The 24,080-nt window shown below is 40.8% G+C and overlaps 1 long non-coding RNA gene across 1 annotated transcript; it reads left to right on the top strand.

Moving 5' to 3' along the window:
- Positions 1-18,187, top strand: LOC127572778 (uncharacterized). The gene is made up of 3 exons (XR_007956686.1): positions 1-60; positions 3,406-3,528; positions 17,361-18,187. It is a non-coding gene; the product is annotated as an uncharacterized LOC127572778 (long non-coding RNA).
- The last annotated feature ends 5,893 nt before the right edge of the window (positions 18,188-24,080 follow it).

Here is a 24,080-nt window from a genome sequence, read left to right as displayed (position 1 = left end):
TGGGCACTTACAGAACAACCAGGTCTTCTCAGTGCAACACCACACTGGGAAACCTATTGGGTGAGTTTATAACTTCCTTCATTCTTTCAGGCCGCATCCGTCACTGCATTGACCTTGCAGCATGCCACTGCATCATTACACCAGGGTAGGACTTATGCAGTGAATGGTCATGCCCTGGGGAGTGCTGGACCTAGGAGTTCACTGAAAGTGGCATCATAGGTTGACAGGGTGGTGAAGAAAGCATTTGGCACGCTGGTATTCATCAGTCAGGGCACTGAGTATAGGAGTTGGGATGTTACGTTGCAGTTGTACAAGACATTGGTGAGATTGCACTTGGAGTATTGTGTTCAGTTTTGGTCATCCTGTTATAGGAAAGACGTCATTACACTGAAGAGTGTGGAGGAGACTTACGAGGATGCTGCCAGGACTCGAGGGCCAAAGTTATAGGGAGAGGTTGGGCAGGCTTGTACTTTATTCCTTGGAACGTAGAAGACTGAGGTGTGACTTTATAGAGGTGTACAAAATTATGAGGAATATAGATAGGGTGAACACACATAGTTTTTCTTCCCAGGAAAGGGGAACTGAAAACTAGAGGGCATAGATTTAAGGTGAGAGGTGAAAGATCTAAAAGGGACCTGAGGGGCAACTTCTCAACACAGGGGGTGGTGCGTATATGGAATGACCCAGAGGAAGTGGTTGAGGCAGCTACAATAACAACAATTAAAAGACATTTTGCTAAGTACATGGATAGGAGGGGTTTAGAGGGATATGTGCCAAATGTGGGCAAATGGGACTAGCTTGGTGCGCACCATGGTTGGCATGGATGGGTTGGGCTGAAGGGCCTGTTTCCGTGCTGTATTAATCTATGACTCTATGCACATTTCTGAGTCCAAGGAATCTGCTCTTTCCTATACAAACATCGAACCAGCTGCTATTCTGATTTCCATCCCTGACCAGCATCTGAATATCACTGCCGGTTATCCTGTTCCTGCCCCTTGCATCTTCCCCTCCTCCTACTGTCAACTACCCATCCATGCCTAAAGTAGGCTCTGATTATGGCTCCACTCCAGGCACTGTGACAGCCTGATCAGTCTTGCCGACATCCAGAACCCAGCCTCCAAACTGAGTCCTGGCCAGTATGTTTTCAATGGTAAAAGTATGCAACATCCAATCAGTTGTGCTCAGGGCATCAGTCCCACTGACATGCCCATTAGAGGAGGGTGCATTAGAATTTCCAGGCTGATGTGTTATCAGAATCGGTGATAGTATGTTGGAAGATCAGGTGCCTCCCCACAAGGTAAACAAGAGAAGCGATCACCTCCATGAACCACTCAGCCTTTCCAGTGTGAGCAGTGCCTGGTGCCGAAATATAACTGAGAATAATATTAAATTAAATACATACAGTTCTTCTAGTGATTCAGGGTGTAGCTGAGTAGTTGTACTAATTAATGCTTCTCCATTGGACCCACATATCTCTCCAGAGGTAGGTGATTTCAGTAAGAGCCATTGTAATAAGGTAGGGATAGGATGGAGAGAAATCTGCCAAAGTTCCCAGTTAATACTGGCAAATGGTTTAGCGTGGCCCAAAGGACATAACTTGAAAGGGAAGGGCAAAAGACATTTGAGGATGTGCGGAAAATCATTCTTTTGTCAAACAGTTGTTATGATCTGGAATTCGTTCCCTGTAAGGGGAGTGGAAGTCGAGTAAATGTGGAGTTTTGAAAGGGAATTGTAAAGGCATTTGAAGAAAAATCATTTTTAGGTCTGCAGTGAATAGGTTGCCAAATGGAAGTGAATAAATTGCTCTACAAGACCCGGTATGGATTTGATGGAGGTGAATTGCCCCCTTCTGCGCCCTAACAATTCTATAATTCTATTACCTTTGTTACAAAGTAATGTGAGTTTGACTGAGATGCCTCTGTGTTGGCATAGTCTGCTGACAACCAATGTGTAGCCTCACACATGAAGAACAGCCACTTGGATAAGTCATGTAGGAACTACTTTCACAACAATGATTTGAGAGATGGAACTATATTTTAACAGAAAAAAATACCTTTAATTTGTAAATCATTTGAACAGTCAGGCTTCAACACGACAAAACATTCCTACCTTTTCCCAGAATTCTGCTGGTAGTGTGAGGTTCTAATAAGTTCATGTCAGCATTGAACAAGATGTTCTAAATGTGATAGATAGAAGTATCCACCACTATGGTGAAGTTTTCAATTCTGGTTAGACACCTGAATAGCATGCAAATGCTCCATATTTACTATGGATGTAAGTCCAAGTGAAGTATCAAGGTTTGAATGTGAACTTTTACCTGATTATTTAAGTAAAGTTGTGAACTTAAGTGAAGTGTACCTGCACCATAACAATCGACAATATAATGCCAGTATTGTATTGATAAATGAACCTCTTCACTAAATCACACCTACATTTTAAACAAATTGCAGACAAACAGAAACAATGTAAAAGTAAAATGAACACAGAAGCGACCATTTAAAAACTGGTCAGCAAAGCAAACAGTTCTCCAATTTTACTGTCGCCTTCTCTCAGACCCAAAAGAATAAACTTTCCTTTGTATTCTAATGAAAGGCTTGTGCCTGAAACTTTCTCTTTCCAATGTCAAACACAAACAGGAAATTCTAGAAACCCTGTCTTTCTTTCCACAGATGTTACTGTTTCCAGCATTTTCTGTTTTTGTTTCAGATTTTCAACATCTGCATTTTTGTTTGATTTTAGTCCTCTTTCCAATGCAGTTTAAGTCTGGTTTCTATTTCTATTTCTGTCAAATTGATGACAAAAGTTAGTCTACCTAGATCCCAGATTTTGCAGGAATAATGATATCACAACTCACCATTATGACAAAAGTACCACCTCAGTGTAAGGGTGTTCATAGAGTTATCTGTGCAGAAGCTCATTCTTCTTTTAAGTATGTGGATAAGCAGAGGTTATAGGTTTAAAATAACTGGATAAACCCATAGGTGATATAAGAGGAGCCTTTTTAATTCAGAAGAGTTGTTAATATCTGAAGCAAACTACCCGAACACAAAAGCATAAAATAGCATGAATATTTCTTATTCATGCATTTATATACATATTTATATTCATAAAAGTATCCATGCCCCCTTTCCCTTGAGCATTATTCTACATCATTATGGCTGATCTAACTTAAGTGGATTCCAATTTGATCCACATATCCCCAGTTCTCCTGATTTCTAAAAATATAATGATCTCAGTCTTATATATAGGCAATAACTCCTTAACTCACCCTTACCCATATTTTGAGACAATGTCTCCTAGTTCTAAACTCTTTAGCCATGGGAAACAACATCTCAGCATCCACCATGAACAAGGTCCTCCAGAAATTTTATTAATGATATCACTTCTCTTTCTTCTAAACTCCAGGATACAGGCCCATTCTGTCAAATCGTTTCTAATAGGAAACCTCTGTCATCCTAGGAATCAATCAAACACATCTTTGTTGCTTTGCTTCCAAAGCAGAGGGAAGATCTGCACATTGTACTGCAGGTGTGTGTTCTCATGAAAACCATGCATTGCTGTTGTAAATCTATGTTACTTTTATATTTTTATTTCTAATTGCTTCCTGAGACTGCACAGAAAATCAGCCCTGTGATTTATATACAAAGGCATCTAATTTGTTCCACTTGATTTTTTTCTATTCTTCCTCCAAAGTAAACAACCTCACTTTCTCCTCATGATACCCTATCTCTAATTTCTTCGACTCTCCCTTAACCTGTCTACATCATTTTGTAACTGTTTTCCATCTTCTTCTTGGTCTATTTCCTCAACCAGCTTTCTATCACCATAAACAAGGATGCCTTACATTTGGTCCCTCCATTCAAGTCATTCATGTGCATTGTAGATGGCTGAGGTCCCATCATCGATTTTTGTGATAGGCCACTATTTCCAGAGGGACCACCTGAAAAAGATCTGCTTATTTCTACTCTGTTTTCCATCCATTAACTTCTATCTATGCTAATATTACGGCTGCAGAAAAGGTGGACGTTGTGGAGGGATTGTCTACGGAGTCTCTGTGGGTGGAGGTTACGAACAGGAAGGGGTCGATAACTTTACTGGGTGTCTTTTATAGGCTGCCCAGTAGTGACAGGGTTATGGAGGAGCAGATAGGGAAGCAGATCCTAGAAAGGTGTGAGAATAACAGAGTTGTTGTGATGGGGGATTTTAATTTCCCAAACATCGATTGGCATCTCCAGTCAGTGAGGGGTTTAGATGGGGTGGAGTTTGTTAGGTGTGTTCAGGAAGGGTTCTTGACACAGTGTGTAGATAGACCTACAAGAGGAGAGGCTGTTCTTGATTTGATATTGGGAAATGAACCTGGTCAGGTGTCAGATCTCTCAGTGGGTGAACATTTTAGTGATAGTGATCATAATTCTATCTCCTTTACGTTAGCACTGGAGACGGATAGGAACAGACAGACTAGAAAGGTGTTTACTTGGAGTAAAGGGAATTATGAGGATCTCAGGCAGAAAATTGGAAGATTAAATTGGGAACAGATGTTCTTTGGGAAAAGTACGGAAGATATGTGGCAAATATTCAGGGGGTATTTGTGTGGAGCTCTGCATAGACATGTTCTGATGAGACAGGGGAGTCACGAGAGGATACAGGAACCATGGTGTACGAAGACTATAATAAATCTAGTCAAAAGGAAAAGAAAAGCATACAAAAGGTACAGAGAGCTAGTTAATGTTAGAGATCTGGAAGAGTATAAGGCTAACAGGAAGGAACTTAAGAAGAGATTAGGAGGGCCAGAAGGGGATATGAGAAGGCCTTGCCGGGCAAGATTAAGGAAAACCCCAAGGCGTTCTACAAGTATGTGAAGAGTAAGAGGATGAGATGCGAAAGGATAGGGCCTATCAAGTGCAGCAGTGCGAAAGTGTGTATGGATCCGGAAGAAATAGCGGAGGTACTTAATGAATACTTTATGTCAGTATTCACTACGGAAAAAGATCTGGGGGATTGTAGTGGGGACTTGCAGCGGCCTGAAAAGCTTGAGCATGTACATATTAGGAAAGAGGAGGTGCTGAAACTTCTGGAAAGCATCAAGTTAGATAAGTCACCAGATGAGATGTACCCCAGGTTGCTGTGGGAGGTGAGGGAGGAGATTGCTGAGCCTCTGACGGTGATCCTTGCGTCGTCGATGGAGATGGAAGAGGTTCCGGAAGATTGGAGGGTTGAGGATGGTTTTCCCTTATTCAAGAAGGGGAGTAGGGATAGCCCAGGGAATTATAGACCAGTTAGTCTTACCTCAGTGGTTGGTAAGCTGATGGAGAAGATCCTGAGAGGCAGGATTTATGAACATTTGGAGAGGTATGATATGATTAGGAATAGTCAGCATGGCTTTGTCAAGGGCAGGTCCTGTCTTACGAGCCTGATCGAATTTTTTGAGGAAGTGACTAAGCACATCGATGAAGGGAGAGTAGTAGATGTAGTGTATATGGATTTCAGCAAGGCGTTTGATAAGGTACCCCATGGGAGGCTTATGGAGAAGGTGAGGAGACATGGGATCCAAGGGGACATTGCAGTGTGGATCCAGAACTGGCTGGCCCACAGAAGGCAAAGAGTGGTTGTTGAAGGGTCGTATTCTGAGCGGAGGTCGGTGACCAGTGGTGTACCTCAGGGATCTGTACTGGGACCCTTACTCTTAGTGATTTTTATAAACGGCCTAGATGAGGAAGTGGAGGGGTGGGTTAGTAAGTTTGCGGATGACACGAAGGTTGGGGTGTTGTGAATAGTTTGGAGGGCTGTCAGAGGTTACAGAGGGACATAGATAGGATGCAGAGTTGGGCTGAGAAGTGGCAGATGCAGTTCAACCCAGATAAGTGTGAAGTGGTTCATTTTGGTAGGTCAAACATGTTGGCGGAATTTAGCATTAATGGTAGGACTCTTGGCAGTGTGGAGGATCAGAGAGATCTTGGGGTCCAAGTCCATAGGACACTCAAAGCGGCTGTGCAGGTTGACTCTGTGGTTAAGAAGGCATATGGTGTATTGTCCTTCATCAATTGGGGAATTGAATTTAGTAGCCGAGAGGTATTGTTGCAGCTATATAGGTCCCTGGTCAGACCCCACTTGGAGTATTGTGCTCAGTTCTGGTTGCCTCACCACAGGAAAGATGTGGAAGCCATAGAGAGGGTGCAGAGGAGATTTACAAGGATGCTGCCTGGAATGCGGAGCATGCCTTATGAAAGCAGGTTGAGGGAACTTGGCCTTTTCTCCTTGGAAAGATGGAGGATGAAGGGGGACCTGATAGAGGTGTATAAGATGATGAGAGGTATTGATCTGGTAGATAGTCAGAGGCTTTTCCCCAGGGCTGAAATGGTGGCCACAAGAGGATATAGGTGTAAGGTGCTGGGGAGTAGATATAGAAGAGATGTCGGGGTAATTTTTTTACTCAGAGAGTGGTGAGTGCGTGGAATGGGCTGCCGGAAATGGTGGTGGAGGCAGATATGATAGGTTCTGTCAAGAGACTGTTAGATAGGTACATGGAGCTGAGTAAAATAGAGGGCTATGGGTAAGCCTAGTAATTTCTAGGGTAGGGACATGTTCAGCACAGCTTTGTGGGCCAAAGGGCCTGAATTGTGCTGTAGTTTTTCTATGTTCTATGTTCTATACATTACCCACAGCATGGACATGCTGGGCCAAAGGGCCTGTTTCTATGTTGTACTACTCTATGACAACCCATGGGCCTTAACCTTTGGTAACAAACAGTATTGTACGTGGCACCTACTGAATGTCTTTTGAAGACAATCCTCTATCGTGCAGGTTGCATCCTCAAAAAGCCCTAATTAATTTGGCAAATAGAACTTCCCCACCATAAAAGCATGTTGACACTGCCTTATCATGTTATGCCTTTCTAAGTATGCTGCTATCATTCCCTTAATAATAGACTGTAGCACTTCTTGGACAACAGATGCCTGGCCAACTTCCCTGCATATCCCTCTTTTCACTCTCCATTCTTTCCTGTATGGTGCTATGGTGTTTACTGTTCACTGGGACTGTTCCAGAATCTGGGTCATTTTGATAGATTCCAATCAATGATCCACCTTCTCTGCAACTACTTCCTTTACAAGCTCAGGATGGCCCAGAAGATTTGCTGTCTTACTACCCATGATTTCTCTAGTATTTTTCATTATTGATATTAATTTCTTCAAGCTGCTCACTCATATTAGTCCCTTGGCTTCTCTTTCTAGAATGTTTTTTGCTCCATCAAATGTGAAAGTAAATATAATTTACTTGTTCAATAGCTTCAGCCATTTTCATTTTTTTTCATCACAGATTTTCCTATCTTATCCTTTAAGGGAATAGTAAATATTGTCTTAAATACATTTAGAAGCTTTTACTTTGTGTATATGTTTCATTAACTTACATTTATACTTTCCCCTTCATAGCAATTCCTTTTGCTACCTTTTAATATTCTCCCAATCTTTAGATTTACTAAAATCAAACAAATAAAACTGGGGAATCTTCAGCAAGTCAAACAGTATCTGTGGAGAGAGAAAGAGTTGGCATTTTAGGTTAGCCTTCTTCAAGTCGACTACTCTTTTTCACAGAATTGTGAGCTTCTTTAATTGAACACCATCCTCAAGTTCTTTACACAGTTTTTTAAAATGTGTACCATCATACCTTTTAATGTAACTTCCCAATCCACTTTAGCCAGCTCATGCCTCTGTACATGGCTTTATTAATATTTATGACTCTAGTTTCATACTTAAGAATGTCACTATTGAACTTAGTGTCAAATTATGATCCGTTTTCCTCAAAGTATACTTTACTATGATATTACTAATTAACTCTGTCTCATTACATTTTATGCAATCTAAAATAATCTCTTCCCAGCTACTTTCACTAGGTATTGTTCTATGGAACTGCAATCCATGAAATCATCATCAAGGTTACTCTCGCGAATTTGCCCTATCTATATATAAATTAAATTCTCCCATATTTATTATATTACAATTAATATGCAGTACATTTAGTTCTGATTGACACCTGTTTAGTGGTATAATTATTATTGATATTGGTTTATTATTATCACATGTACCAAGATACAGTGAAAAACTTTGATTGCATGCCATCCAGGCAGATCATGTCATAAGTACATTGAGGTAGTAAGAAGAAAATAGAATGCAGAATATAGTGTTGTAGTAATAGAGAAAGTGCAGTGCAGGTAAACAAATAAAGTGCAAGGGCCACAACAAGGGAGATTGGGAGATCAAGAGTTCATCTTTAGCGTATGAGAGGTCTGTTCAAGAGCCTGCTAACAGCGGGATAGAAGCTGTCCTTGAGCCTGATGGTACATGCTCTTAAACTTTTGTATCTTCTGCCTAACTGGAGAGGGGAAAAGAGAGAATGACTGGGGTGGGAGGGGTCCTTGATTATGTTGGCTGCTTTCCCTAGGCAGTGGGAAGTGTAGACAGAGTCAATGGAGGGGAGGCTGGTTCGCATGAAGGACTGGGCTGTGTTCACAACTCTCTGCAATTTCTTGTGGTCTTGGGCAGAGCAATTATCATTAGCAGAAGGCCTATAAACCACTCCCACCAGTGACATCTGACCCTTGTTATTTCCCATGGCTTCGTTGCTATATGAAGGCCTATAAACTATTTCATCAGTGTTATCTTCTCCTTGTTATTTCCAATGTCTGCTGATGCTGATTCTCTGTTCTGCTGAGCACAGATCCTTCCTGGCCATTGCCCTTATCTCAATATTAACAGGACCATTGTAACCCCCACCCTCCAATCTTCACCAGCCTCATTGCCCATTCTTCTCGCCTATTCAGAATACCTCATATGCTGAAATACTTTGTCTCCAACATTGGTCCTTTAAAAGCACACCCATGCAATAGAGAGAGCAGTGTTGTCAGATTCCATAGGAGTATTCAAAAAATATATGGTGTCTGAGGGAGGGAAAGCAGGAGTGATCTTCTTCAACCAATCAGGGTGAAGAATGCATAATGAGTCACATAGGATACAAATCAGGAAGTACAGAGAAGGAATAAAAACTAGATTTAAATTGTGTACAGAAAGTCAGATTAATATTCAGGAACACAGATAAGATAAGACATCTTTATTAGTCATGTGTACATCGAAACACACAGTGAAATACATCTTTTGCGTAGAGTGTTCTGGGGGCAGCCCACAAGTGTCACCACACTTCCGGCGCCAACATAGCATGTCCACAACTTCCTAACCCGTACGTCTCTTGGAATGTGGGAAGAAATCGGAGCACCCGCAGGAAACCCACATAGACACGGGGGGGATAGGATTTCGAGAGAGAGATAAGCAAACTAAAAAAAAAGTACAAATAATTTTCTTTTCAGGTAACAAGACTCTGTGATAATAAAATTAATGTTTCAGGGTCAGAGAGGTTGTTCAGCAGTTATCATAATTTATCGTGTCATTAATTATTTTGCCAGCATTTGTGGGACTGGGATCATCTGGTTTTATTTTTATTTGTTCAGTCATAGCCCCTATAGGTACCTGCCAGTAGAGATCCAGCAGAAACCCAGTGACCTAAACAACAGATGGTGGGTGGAAAGAGCACAGGAGAAACTGTTCAGCCCATGATGACCACACTCCGGGACCAAGGTCACTAGAATCTCAATAGATGAGCTGCAAATGCTACTTGTTTTTGTGCACCAAGGTTCAAGCTATTCAAATCAATTACCATCGCATTCAGGAGGATGGGCCTTACACTCAATACCTGCAGAACAAAGGTCCTCTACCAACCTGCCTCAGTCACGCCCACTGTTCTCCAACAATAAATGTTCATGGCAAAACCCTGGAAAACATGGACCACTTCTTATGTCTTGGGAACCACCCTTCAGCGAATACAGACATCGATGATGAAAATTACCATCACCTTCAATGCCCCTGCAATGCTTTTGGCCAGTTGAGGAAATTGATGTTTGAAGATCAAAATCTCACTTCTGACACAAAACTCGCGGTCAACTGGGCAGCAGTGATCCCTGACCTCCTGAGACCTGGACTACCTACAGCAGGAACCACAGGACCTGGGAAGATACCACCAATGCGATCTCTTCAAAAACCTCCCGATATGGGAACTAATGTCAGTTTGCTGTCCCTGACCAATATCCCGAACACTGAGGTTCTAGTTATACTCAGTCAGTTATGTTGGATGGGCCATTTCATTTGCATGGCCAACACCCGGCTCCAAAAATGGAAATTCCATTCCAAGAGATTACTAGGTGGGCAAAGGAAAAAGATGCAACAATGTGCTCAAAACCTCCTTAAGAAAATGTAACACCCACTACCCACCCCCACCCCCCCCCCCCCCCCCGACTTCTGGGAATCTCTGGCCTTGGCCACTCAAAGTGGAGAAGCAGCAGTGAAGGTGGTATCGAGAAGCCCAGGTCTACGCATTGGGAGCACACAGAGTCCTTGCATAAGTGGTGGAAGGAGCACCCCCTCCCTCATTAAATTACCCCAGCCACCCATCAGGCACCTCACACCCCATTTGTGGAAAAATCTTCAGTTCGCACATTGGCTCCATTGGTCATTTCAGATCCTGCAAATCACAAATCTGGAATGGAAGCAAGACATCCTCCATCTCAAGGATCTGCCCAAGAAGAAGGTGTATTAAGATTAGTCAATTCTTCTACTGAGTGGTGGTGCAGGCTTGAAGTTGCCATATGGTCTATTCTACATTCTGTTCCTTATGTTTTTAATAATTCCTCAGGTTAGCAGTTAATCTCACCTCTGGCTTCTGGCAAAAGCTTTGTACTGCTCAATCAAGTAACATTTGAGAGCTTCAGTCAGGTAAATGCTTTGTAATCACAGCCAGACTTCCCGTACTCTCCATAAAATATAAATAACATAAGTTTTTAAAAAAAGACTTTTTCTTATCCTGTGAGCAGCCTACATATTTTATGTTCTAATAAGACTTAAGTCTGATATTCTGCAGGTCATAATTATGAAGTCACATAAAACTGGGAGAAGTGCAGGTAAAGAAAAATTGGGCTAAATGTTGCCATGGGCAGAACCTTTGCTCAATCAGTGCACCTCTGAAAATTATCATGTGATCATATTTCTCTAATGCATCCTTGCTGTGATACCCATACAGCCCTCTAGCTGTAATGGAATTCACAAATGTTGTGTTTTGTCAGCAGTAAAAGGTTTCAGATCTGAAAAGTCTCCCAAAATGATATTATCCAGACAGAGAGGATCAGTATTGCTTCAAATTTGGGATTGCAAAGAAACAAGAGTTACATTGAATGGGACTCATTACATATTGGAACTGGTGGTGAAATGAGTACTGAATAACTTCGTAGCCCCCTCTATACTGCAGCCATCTTTTCCCAAAAGCTATTTGAGTGGTAAAAAAATTCGGCATGTCCTCAATGACTCTGCCAAATTTTTACAGATGCATCATAGGAAGCAACTTATCCAGATGCATCACAGCTTGATATGGCAACTGCTCTGCCCAAGACCGTAAGAAATTGTAGAGAGTTGTGAACACAGGCCAATCGCATCTCCATTGACTCTGTCTACACATCCCGCTGCCTCAGGAAAGCAGGCAACATAATCAAGGTCCCCTCCCACCTGGTCATTCTTTCTTCTCCCCTCTCTCATTGGACAGAAGTTACAAAAGCTTGAGACCACCAAGCTCAAGGACAGCTTCTATCTCACTACTATCAGACTCTTGAATGGACCTAAAGATGAACTCTTGATCTCTTAGTCTACCTGCCCTTGAACTTTATTTTTCTTCCTGCACTGCACTTTCTCTGTAACTGCAACACTTTATTTTGCATTTTGTTTTTTCCCTGTGGTACTACCTCAACGTACTTATGTGTAGAATAATCTGTCTGGATGGCACACAAACAAAAGCTTTTCACTGTATATTGGTACATGTGACAATAATAAACCAATTGTCAACCTGTGCCTTGGTTAAAAGGCAGAGATGTGCACCTCTCAACTGGTCCAAATTATTAGTTACTCCATCATTCAGTCCCTCCTATGGACATGTATCTTTGTGGATATGAAAATTGGCAATAATAATTAGTTATGTAGCCCCTCATCCATCATTGAGTTCATGCTTGTTGAGTGACCTACCTCTGAATACAAATATTTTCTCCATAATCCTCAATTCCTTTGAGATGCAGTTGAGACTTTTGGTCCTTTGAGGCTCTTGGAGTGATGATTGGTTTATTCATTATTTTTGTCCCTTTTTTTGTGGACAGGACAAACCTGGGCAATTTTGCCTATTGTTAGATGTTGTCAATGTTGTGATCATGATGGAACAGCTTTGCTTGAGGCACAACTAGGCCTGGTGCACAAGTACTCACTTCAACATCTGGAAAGTCGATTTGTCCTGTAGCTTTGGTCATGTCCAGTGTTCTTGGTTGTTTCTTAATACAGTACAGATGGAAGCTAGTTATCTCAAATGTTCAATTCAAGTGATTTTATCAAGACTTGCATCCTCCTACTTTAATTATTGCTCTACAGCCATCTCTCATATCCTTGTAGTATTTTCTCCATCACAGATTCACCAAACTTACTGCTAACTGTTCTAAAAATTCCAACTGCTCCAAGTGGCAATGAGTTTTACATTGTTAAATTAGTTATGTTTCCAGCTTAGTCTTTTGACTTTATTAAAATAATAGAGTTCTACTAATGCCTTTCTTTCCTGCAATTAAGTGACTTCACAAAGAAAATTAGCCTGTGTCAATAATTTCAGGCATCAGATTTTTTAAGATTTATGGGTATAAGTTCTGTATTAAGCACCTTGTTTCTTTAAGAGCCTGTTTGTTTAAAGCATTTCATATCAATCATTTATATATTCTTTAACTCCTTCTCTACTGCTCCTGGAAACCTAATATGTAACAGGCAACTGAGTAAAGACAGATGCAAAGTAACTTCTCAATATTCTTGCTATTTCTTTGTCTTGTGCAGGCATTTTTCCATCATTTTTAGATTTCTTTCACTCTGTTTAAACCCTGCATGTTTATCATTCAAATGTTCTTAGTGATTTTACATTCAGTCTTTGGCATTTCCATGTTACATTTTCACATTCTCTTCCTTGTTTTTATTCCTCCCAGCCATTGAACTTACTTATTTCAAAGGACTTCTGCTTATCAACTCAGCTTTCCTTCACCCACCAATACTTCTCCTTGTTACCCTTCCTCTGATCCCTCTTATCATCCCTTTTAGATTTGGCTGCAACAAAACCTCACCAGAATTTCCCTGAGTACATGCCACTTTCAAATATGCTTCCAGCCACTGCTGTGATATAGTCAGCAATTTTATTGTACTTGCATCATATGGAAACTTTTAAGACCATTAATTCTATGTCAATGATATCCTGATAGATATATGAGCTTGTAAAAAGAAGGTAATACCATCTTTCCCAGTAAACATCCCATCATGCTGTTAAGCACATGATTTAAAGAACTCCCTTTGTAACAAAATGGTTTTGCAATTCATCCAAAGAACATAAGAATGTAAGAAATAGGAGCAGGAGTAGGCCATCTGGTCCATTGAGCCTACTCCACCATTCAATATGACCATGACTGATCTGGCTGTGGACTCAGATCCACCTACCTGCCTTTTCCTCATAACCCTTAATTCCCCTACTATGCAAAAATCTATCTAATTGTGTCTTAAAGAAAGTTTTGAATGGAAAAAAGGCACAAATGTGGATAATGAGAGCGGTTAAGGCTAAAATAAGAGCAAAAGGGAGGGCATACAAGGAAGCAAAAATTAGTGGGAAAACAGAAGACCAGGAAACTTTTAAGAACCTGCAGAAAGAAACTAAGAAGGTCATTAGGAAAGAAAAGATGAATTATGAAAGGAAGTTGACAGATAACATTCGGAAGGATACTGAGTTTTTTTTAAATATATGAAGAGTAAAAGAGAGACACGGGTTGATATAGGACCAATCGAAAACGGTGCGGGAGAGATTATAATGGATGATAAAGAGATGGCAGAGGAACTAAATGAGTATTTTGCTTCGGTCTTCACTGTGGAGGACATCAGAAATATATCGGATAGTCAGGGGTCTCAAGGGGTGGAACTGAGTACAGTTAAGATTACTAGAGTGAAGGTGCTAGGGAAGCTAAATGGACTAAAGGCAGATAAGTCTCCCGGACTGGATGAGATGCATCCCCGGGTTCTGAAGGAGGTGGCTTTAGAGACTGCGGAGGCATTGGTGATAATTTTCCAGGAATCAATAGACTCCGGCATGGTTCCGGAGGACTGGAGGGTCGCAAATGTAGTTCCGCTGTATAAGAAAGGAGGGAGGCCTTTTAGAAATTACAGACCTATTAGTCTGACATCGGTGGTGGGAAAGATATTGGAATCTATCCTCAAGGATGAGGTCATGGAATACCTAGAGGTGCAAGGCAAGATAGGTTCAAGCCAGCATGGTTTAGTGAAGGGAAGATCCTGCCTGACCAACCTATTGGAGTTTTTTGAGGAAATCTTAGGTAGGGTGGATAAGGGAGAGGCTGTGGATGTTGTGCATTTAGACTTTCAAAAAGCCTTTGACAAGGTGCCACACAAGAGGCTGATTAATAAGATGAGAGCTCATGGAATTACAGGTTGGATATTAGAATGGGTGGAGCATTGGCTGGTAGGCAGAAAGCAAAGGGTGGGAATAAGTGGATACTGTTCTGGTTGGCTACCGGTTACTAGTGGTGTTCCGCAGGGGTCGGTGTTGGGGCCGCTTCTTTTTACTTTGTACATTAACGATTTGGATGATGGAGTAAATGGTTTTGTGGCTAAGTTTGCAGACGACACCAAGGTAGGTGGAGGAGTAGGGAGTATTGAAGAAACAGGAAGGTTGCAGAGAGACTTAGATAGTTTAGGAGAATGGGCAAAGAAATGGCAGATGAGATTCAATGTTGAGAAATGTGCCGTGGTGCACTTTGGAAAAAGAAATAAACGGGCAGATTATTATCTCGAAGGGGAGAAAATTCAAAGTACAGAAGTACAAATGGACTTGGGGGTACTCGTGCAGGCTACCCTAAAGGTTAACCACCAGGTCAAATTGGCAGTAAAGAAAGCTAATGCTATGTTGGCATTCATTTCAAGAGGTATAGTGTATAAAAGTAGGGAAGTGTTGATAAGGCTCTATGGGGCACTGGTGAGGCCTCATTTTGAATACTGTGTGCAGTTTTGGGCCACATATCTTAGGAAGGATGTACTGATGTTGGAGAGGGTTCAGAAAAGATTTATGAGGATGATTCTCGGAATGAAAGGGCTTACATATGATGATCGTTTGTCGGCTCTTGGACTGTACTCACTGGAGTACAGAACAATAAGAGGGGACCTCATAGAAACATTTAGAATGTTCAAAGGACTGGACAGAGTGGATGTGGCTAAGCTGTTTCCCTTGGTGGGTGAGTCCAGGACCAGAAGACACCATCTTAGAATTAGAGGGTACAGGTTTAAAACAGAGATGAGAAATTTCTTTAGCAAGAGGGTAGTGTAATTATGGAATTCTTTGCCACGTACAGCAGTGGAGGCCCAATCATTGGAGGCATTTAAGGGGGAGATAGATAGGTATCTAATTAGTCAAGGTATCAAAGGATAGGGGGATAAGGCCAGAATTTGGGGCTAGATAGGAATAGTATTAGTTTAGCTCATGGAGCAAACTCGATGGGCCAAATGGCCTACTTCTGCTCCATTGTCTTGTGAAATATATTTAGTGAGGTAGCCTCTACTGCTTCCCTGGGCAGAGAATCCCACAGATTCACTGGTCTCTGGGAAAAGCAGTTTCTCCTCATCTCTGTCCTAAATCTATTCCCCTGAATCTTAAGGCTATGTCCCCTAGTTCTAGTCTCACCTACAGTACAAGTGGAAACAACTTTCCTGCCTCTATCTTATCTATCCCTTTCATAATTTTATATGTTTCCATAAGATCCCCTCTCATTCTTCTGAATTCCAGCGAGTATAGTCCGAGGTGACTCAATCTCTCCTCATAGGCTAAAACCCTCATCTCCAGAATCAACCTGGTGAACCTCCTCTGCACTGCCTCCAAAGCCAGTATATCCTTCCTCAAGTAAGGAGACCAGAACTGCACACAGTACTCCAGGTGCAGCCTCACTTGTACCCTGCAGATTTGCAGCATAACCTCCCTGCTCTTAAATTCAATCTGTCTAGCAATGAAGGCCAACATTCCATTTGCCTTCTTGATAACCTGTTGCACCTGCAAACCAACCTTTTGCGATTCATGCACAAGCACTCCCAAGTCCCTCTGCACAACAACATGCTGCAATTTTTCACCAATTAAATAATAATCTGATCTTCTATTTTCCCTTCCAAAGTGGATGACCTCGCACTTACCAACATTGTACTCCATCTGCCAGACCTTTGCCCACTCACTTAACCTATCTATATCTCTCTACAGACTCTCTGCATCTTCTGCACAATTTGCTTTTCCACTCAATTTAGTGTCATCAGCAAACTTAGATACGCTACACTCTGTCCCCTCTTCCAAAATGCTAATGTATATTGTGAACAGTTGCGGGCACAGCACTGACCCCTGTGGCACCCCACTCACCCAGTGATTGCCAATCAGAGAAACACCCATTTATCCTAACTCTCTGCCTTCTATTGGTAACCAAACCTTTATCCATGCTAGTACATTACCCCCGACTCCATGTATCTTTATCTTATGGAGAAATCTTTTATGCAGTACCTTATCGAATGCTGTCTAGAAATCCAAGTACACAACATCCGCTTGTTCCCCTCCATAAATTGCGCTCATTATATCCTCAAAGAACTCCACTAAGTTTGTTAAACAGGACCTGCCCTTCCTGAATCCATGTTGTGTCTGCTGATGGAACCAGTTCTATCCAGATGTCTCTTCATTAATAATAGTTTCAAGCATTTTCCTGATTACAGACATTAAGCTAAATGGCCTATAGTTACCTACCTTTTGGCGAACATCCCTTTTTTAAACAGTGGGTGTGACATTTGCTGTCTTCCAATCCACCGGGACCTGCCCAGAGTCAGAGAATTTTGTTAAATTATCACAAGAGCCTCTACTATAACTTCCATGGTAGTGTAGTGGTTAGCGTAATGTTATTACAGCTCCAGAGGACCTGGGTTCAATTCCGGCCACTGTTCTGTAAGGAGTTTGTACGTTATCCCCGTGTCTGCGTGAGTTTCCTCCAGGTGCCCTGATTTCCCCCCCACATCCCCAAAGACGTACGGGTTAGGAAGTTGTGGGCAGATACTATGTTGGCGCCAGAAGTGTGATGACACTTGCAGGCTGCCCCAGAACACTATAAGCAAAAGATGCATTTCATTGTGTGTTTCAATGTACATGTGACTATAAAGAAATCTTATCTTATCTTTCAGTACCCTGGGATGCATCCCATCTGGACCAGGAGACCTGTCTACCTTTAGGCCTACTAGTTTGCTCATCACTACCTCTTTAGTGACAGCGATTGTATCGAGGTCCTCACCTCCCATCACATCCATAACATCGCTTTGGCATGTTAGACATGTCTCCACCATGAAGACTGACACAAAATATTTGTTCAAGGCCTCAGCCGTTTCCACATTACCCAATATTAATTCCCCCTTCTCATCTTCCAATGGACCTATGTTCACTTTAGCCACCCTTTTCCACTTTATATAATTATAAGAACTTTTATTATCTTTTTTTTTATTTTGTGCTAGCTTACTTTCATAATCTATCTTCCCTTTCCTTATTGCTTGCTTAGTGATCCTTTGTTGCTTTTTAAAGTTTTCTCAATCTTCCAGTTTCCCACTAGTCTTGGCAACTTTGTATGCATGAGCTTTTAACTTGATGCCTTCTTTTATTTCCTTAGTTATCCAAGGCTGCCTCTCCCCACCCTTACTGTCCTTGCTTTTAGCTGGAATATACTTTTGTTAAGCACCATGAAAAATCTTATTGAAAGTCTTCTAGTGCCAGACACTCTTTGATACAGTTTAAGGTAGTTCACAGGACCCGTATGTCCAAATATAAGCTATCCCGTTTTTATCAACATATAAATCCTATATGTGACAGATGTAAATCGAATGTGGCTTCTCTGACACATATGTTTCGCTCCTGTCCTCTTTTGGAAAAATATTGGAAATACATTTTTAACATTATCTCAACTGTATTGAATATTGATTTACAACCTCACCCTATCACTGCAATTTTTGGATTACCAAGGATAGAGTCTGGCCATTTATCTGCTTCTGCTTACCGTATGATTGCCTTTGTTACATTAATGGCCAAACGATCCATTTTGCTTAAATGGAATGATCCAGTACCCCCGTACTACTTTTCAATGGTTCTCTCAAACTATATCATGTTTAAACTTGGAAAAAAATTAGGAGTGGTACTGTTGATCCTTCGCTTAAATTTGAAGACATTTGGAGTCCATTATTCAATACTTTCATATGATATAGATACCTTTTCAATAACTTTTCAATTTAGAGGAACGGAGTTGACAACATAATATTGCTCTGTTTCTATTGAGAAATTTCAGTCCAGTTTTTTTTCTTTTTTTGTCTCTTTTTTTGAAATTTTCTTTTTAGCTTGGTTTGATTATTTACAATTTTCTATTGATTTGAGGATTTTTTTAATTTTCTTTTATATACACAATAAATCTTTTTCTTTCCTTTCTTTTATATTATATTCATCTACTAAGAGATCATGAGATCTAAAGATTTTTTTTATATTTTATTATTCTTTATGATTATCTATGCCATGATTGTTCTCTTGATCTCTTTGTATTACATGTACAATCATCAATGTTATATATTAATATGTATTAATTTGGAAACTAATAAAAAGATTGAAAAAGAAAGAAAGAAGAAAGTCTTCTACTGTTTCTCAACTGTCCTACCATATAGATTGTGTTTCCAGTCTACGCAAGCCGACTCCTCCCTCATCCCATTGTAGTCTCCCTTGTTTAGGCATAATACACTGGTTTTAGATTGAACTATTGCACCCTCCATTTGTATGAGAAATTCAGTCATACTGTGATCACTCTTTCCAAGAGGATCCCTAACTACAAGATCATTAATTTTACCTGTCTCATTGCACAGGACCAGATCTAAGATATCATTTTCCTTTGTAGGTTAACTAACATGTTGTTTAAGAAAATTATCACTGATGCATTCTATGAAGTCTTACTCAAGACTGCCTTGACCAACTTGATTCACCCAATCTATGTGCAAATTAAAGTCCCCCATGACAACTGCCATTCCATTCTTACATGCATCAAATATTTTTTGGCTTATTGCCTGTGCCACTGTAATGTTATTATTCGGTGGCCTATAGACAACTCCCACCAGTGATTTTTTTTCCCTTCACTATTCCTAATCTCTACCCAGATGGACTTAACATTCTGCTTCTTAGATCTTATATCATCTCTCACTATCGGCCGGATCTCATCCTTAATTAAGAGCACTACTCCACCTCCCTTACCTTCCTGCCTATCCTTCCATATTACCTGATACCGTTGAATGCTTAATTCCCACTCATCTCCACCCGGCAACCACGTTTCTGTAATGGCTACTAAATCATACCCCTTTGTACTGATTTGTGCCACAAGTTCATGGACCTCATTTTGAATACAGCGCGCATTCAGATAAAGTGCCCTTACACTCATTGTCCCTTTAGAATCTAATAACCTTTGTGACCTTTGCGTTTGACTTTTCCGTACTCCACTCTTACTTTTCTCTTTTCTAACTTTTGCCCTGGTCTCTGTTTTGCTTCCCTCTGTCTTTCTGCATGGATTCCCATCCCCCTGCCATATTAGTTTGGGCAGAAAAGGCAGAAAGTGGAGGAGAGCATGATGTGAAGGATACATTTTTGCACTCAAGATTATCTGAATACAGTGACCCCTGTTTTACGGCTATGGTCCTGTGCGTGGAGAGTGGTGCAAGATTCACGATAGTGAAAAATAGATTTGTAAATTGAGAAGGCATATCAAAAAGAGTCGATGGAATTGTAACAAAAACTTGTAAAGAGAATGTTCGTAAATCAAGGAAAGTCTGTAGTGACAACCTGGATTTGACAGGGTACTAAATCCAACTGTTCTTGCTTGCTTTAGCCTTCAGATTAAGTTTAATATAAATGTTAAATCTGAAGCTTGCTGTTGTATTGGAATACTTAAGTGAAAACATGTTAGTTGGGAGTCAGTTAGTGGGGAGTTTCAAAGTAGATTGCCATTGGGATTGAGATATTTAGGCCTAGAAATTGTTCTCTGCCTCAATAGACACGTTACACCAGTAAGGAAGCAGCGGAGAGCAAAGTGCAGGAGACCCCAGCAGCAACTTTCTATTATGCAAAAACCAAAGTCATTAGGTGATTGGATCTCTAGTTACACTATATGGTTCCCTGTAGCAGACTGTAGAAGTTAGAACATCAATTGTGAATGGGCTTTTAAGTTATGATAAAGCAAGCAACACTTTAATAACCAAGATGAATTGCAACTGGACTGTAACAAGAATGCTTTGCTTCAATGTGATCTAATTTACCCTGGAATGATGCTATGAAATGTACAATCAATGGGAAACATATCATCTATCCTTTGCAATGGGAAGAGCTCTTGGCCAGTCAAATTTTCCAGAGTTGCATAATTTGGCCTGGAAACCATCATCATCAACATCATCACCAAATCATCAACATTGATTTTCATACAAGGTCAAATTTCCAAGGACAAATACTCTATTGAATTGTGAAGGGAAAGTCTGTTGTTAGGGGAAAGATTTTATTAGATTCATTAACTAATAGCGTATGTAGCAGATATGTGATTCGTTAAGAAGGTGGAGAATTTTTTGGACCGACAGGAAGTTTAGAAGTTGTTTTTACTTAATGGTCAGTAACGGTGCAACATGGGGAGAGGACCTCCCATTATTTTCTGAGGTTCTTTCATTTGAGAAGCTGCACAATGTAATTTGCTGTTGATTATTTGGATGTACTGGTGCTGCAGCTCTAAATATGCCACCTTTCCCATCTTCCTTGAAACCATAAAAGGTCAACCACATTTTATAAGCTGAAAGCTTCTTTCTCTTTGGCTTTTGCCATAATTTTGAAGTGCCAGTGAAGACCACAATGGCTTGGGGAATAAGGACAGCTGCTTCATTTTTTTGGAAAGGCGTTTAAAGTGAAGCAATGTTAGTTATGTTTGGGTTAGAGGGGTTTCCCTCAGAAAGGGATATCCAGTCTGCACGCAAACAGATGGCAAAGCAGCTTAACACAGCTTCTGCAGTCACAAGGTCCTCCCTGTACCTAAGCAATAATTTTTTAACACCTTGAGGAAGTTTGTTAAGGTTAATGCATAGCGAATAAAACCATTTCCAGTGCTTTGTTATGGAATTTGGAAACATACATTCAATCAACTGCATACTCATGTGAAATGTACACTGATTAACAAGGATCCCTGCAATGTGTCCTAAGCTATCGCAGTACATTCCATTTTCATTTATCTCACACCACTCTTGTTCCAAGGAACCATTCAATGATAAAACATTAAGGTCGTAAGAAATCTCCCAATACGTTATGTCTAATGCTTGCTCTTATACTTTTAATTTCTGTAACACTTTTCCAATTAGATTCTGATTTCAAAGGTCTTGAAACAATCAGTACAATGTGGATCTCAATATAACTGCAGGAAAACAAAACCTGCAACTGGAAGCAAACAACTGGTGGCAGCACATCCAGCGATGAGTTCTGTAAATGCCTGGAGGAATTATCTTTGCATTTTGAGGGGAAATACTCTGAGTAACCCACTGGATAAATTCATGGAGTTGCACAATCCTTAGCATCAGACTAATAACATTATTTCTTCTTCTTCATTCTGCTATGAATTTGTCACAGTCAGTCATCCTGTCAGTAGAAGTCTTAACTGTGCACTGGAACAATATAGCATATCATGTGTTGGCTGGTGAAGTACATTTCAAACAGTGTATTGCTGAAAGCAATAAAAGCTTCTGCACTAATATTTATTCACTCTCTTCTTTTCCTTTTATCTATTTTATCTACACCTTGATATCAGCCAGAACATATGGCTTATGCCTGTGGATGTGCCCTGGTCTCTCATGACTACATATCAAGTGAACCTTCAGATTGTATGTTAGAAGATAAAGCACAGTACTCTGTGTGGGCAGATGGTTTCAATCCCTGCTTTGGGGGGGAGAAGTGTTCCTTATGGTGAAGATAAATGGCCAAGATCATCCATTTTATTCTGGCAGTGAACAATATGAGCTCACAGTTCGATTGCAGAGACCAGTAATACAGGTTGCATATTACTAATGCATTGTGCTGTTAGTGAGCAAGGTCCAAAATTAGGTTGGAGAAGTGATAAATACTGTCTGCAAGATTGCAGGAAAATACCTGCTATTCTTCCATCCTTCTGTCTCCAGCTATTTCTTCCCATTGAATCAAAGACCCTCCAAGACTAACACCAGGTTAAACAGGTGCTGATTCAGTGGGCAGATTTCCAAGGCTAAGTGCTGAGAATTCAATGGAGATTTGAGTTCTGCCTTTGAACCCCTGGAGTTCCATCAGTGGGGCCTCAGTATTGGTCATCCACTGAGCAGGAGTTCAGTGTTCCCATCTTTCCTTGAGAATCCCAAACCTCCATCCTGTGAAGTCAAAATCAAACTCAAGGGTCTATCATCAGCTGCACAAGTACATGTATGCACAGGCGCAATGAAAAACTTACTTGAAGCAGCTGCGCAGGCACATAGCATTAGACATGCAACATTCACAAGAAAAGAACATAAATTAACGACAAATCATACAAAATTATACAAAAAAGCACACAATCAGAACAAAAAAAAAGGTCCGTTGTAGTGCAAAATGGACATAATGTTGCCATACTGTAGTGATTAGGATTGTGCAGGTTAGTTCAAGAACCGACTGATTGAAGGGAAGCAGCTGTTCTCGAACCTGGTGGTGTGGGACTTCAAGGCTTCTGTACCTCCTGCCCGATGGTAGATGGAAGTGGAATAAAGTTGGCAGTTCTGAGCAGGACTACCAACTTTTCAAGTCTGCCGTGTAGAATTGAGTTTATTAGTGTAGATGTGGATTATGCCTTATATAGTGACATCTAATGCCCTCAGATTAAATTACCAAATAGCAGCATGTAAATGAGTTAGCAGAGTAGATTAAGGACAGATCCTTGTGTCTGGATGTAGGTTGGAGTGTGTGGGAAGAGGTTGCTGACTTCCAAAGGAATGGTGTGAAGCTCAGAAGGAAATGCAATTGCTATTAAGTTACTCTGGCTATGAAGACAGAACTCAGACCAAGTGAGGATGGTGTAATTGAGCTCAACAACCAAAGGAGACCTTGCAGGACGAGAGTGTAGTCAATGTTGACAAAGGTTACAAAGGACAATAGGGGAATAGTTCACCTTGGTCCGAGTCAGAAGAATTGTGATTAGTAATTTTGATTAGGCAAATCTGGAGCTGTGGCAAGCGAGAGCTCTGATTGCAAATATTCAAAACAAGGAATTTCAGAAAGATGGACATGGATTTAGGAGATGCCCATTCAAGGACTTTGGAGAGACAGAGATTGAAACCACAGCAGTAGATTTCAACTCCGAGAGGCTGGTGGGGAGGGGTGATGGTGACAGCTTTGAAATGGAAAATGGTGAAGGGGAAGTAATATTTGAAGGAAACAAAAAGCTGTTTGTTAACTTAAATAGTGAAAAAAAGGTGGGAGTTGGGAGTGGAGGCAAATGGTAACAGATAGCCATGGATAGAACTGCATACAAGAGGAACTCAGTAAGGAATCACCGCCCAGAAGCTATCTTGAGAAAAAAATCTGCTAATCTCCTCCTCCTCCTCTCTTCAGCTGGGTACATCCGACACCCACTGGTGCCATGTTGTTTGGCATATTTGTAACCATATGCTGTAGCTGTTGCCTGAACCTGTGCCACGATGTTATGCAAGTGTGTTCTTCCAGAAGAGTAAAAGCAGCTTTAAAACCCTATGTTTATTTCAAATCTAGATCAATTTATTGATACAGTTTTCTGCCTCTGAGCTGGATGATGAACCTGGCTCAGAATAGACTCTAAACACCTGATCAATAATATCAGGTGCACCAAG

The sequence above is a fragment of the Pristis pectinata genome, chromosome 7 (assembly GCF_009764475.1).
Source record: "Pristis pectinata isolate sPriPec2 chromosome 7, sPriPec2.1.pri, whole genome shotgun sequence".
Taxonomy (NCBI): Eukaryota; Metazoa; Chordata; class Chondrichthyes; order Rhinopristiformes; family Pristidae; genus Pristis; species Pristis pectinata.
The sequence above is the reverse complement of the archived record's forward strand: the minus strand, read 5'-3'. Positions and strand labels throughout refer to the sequence as shown.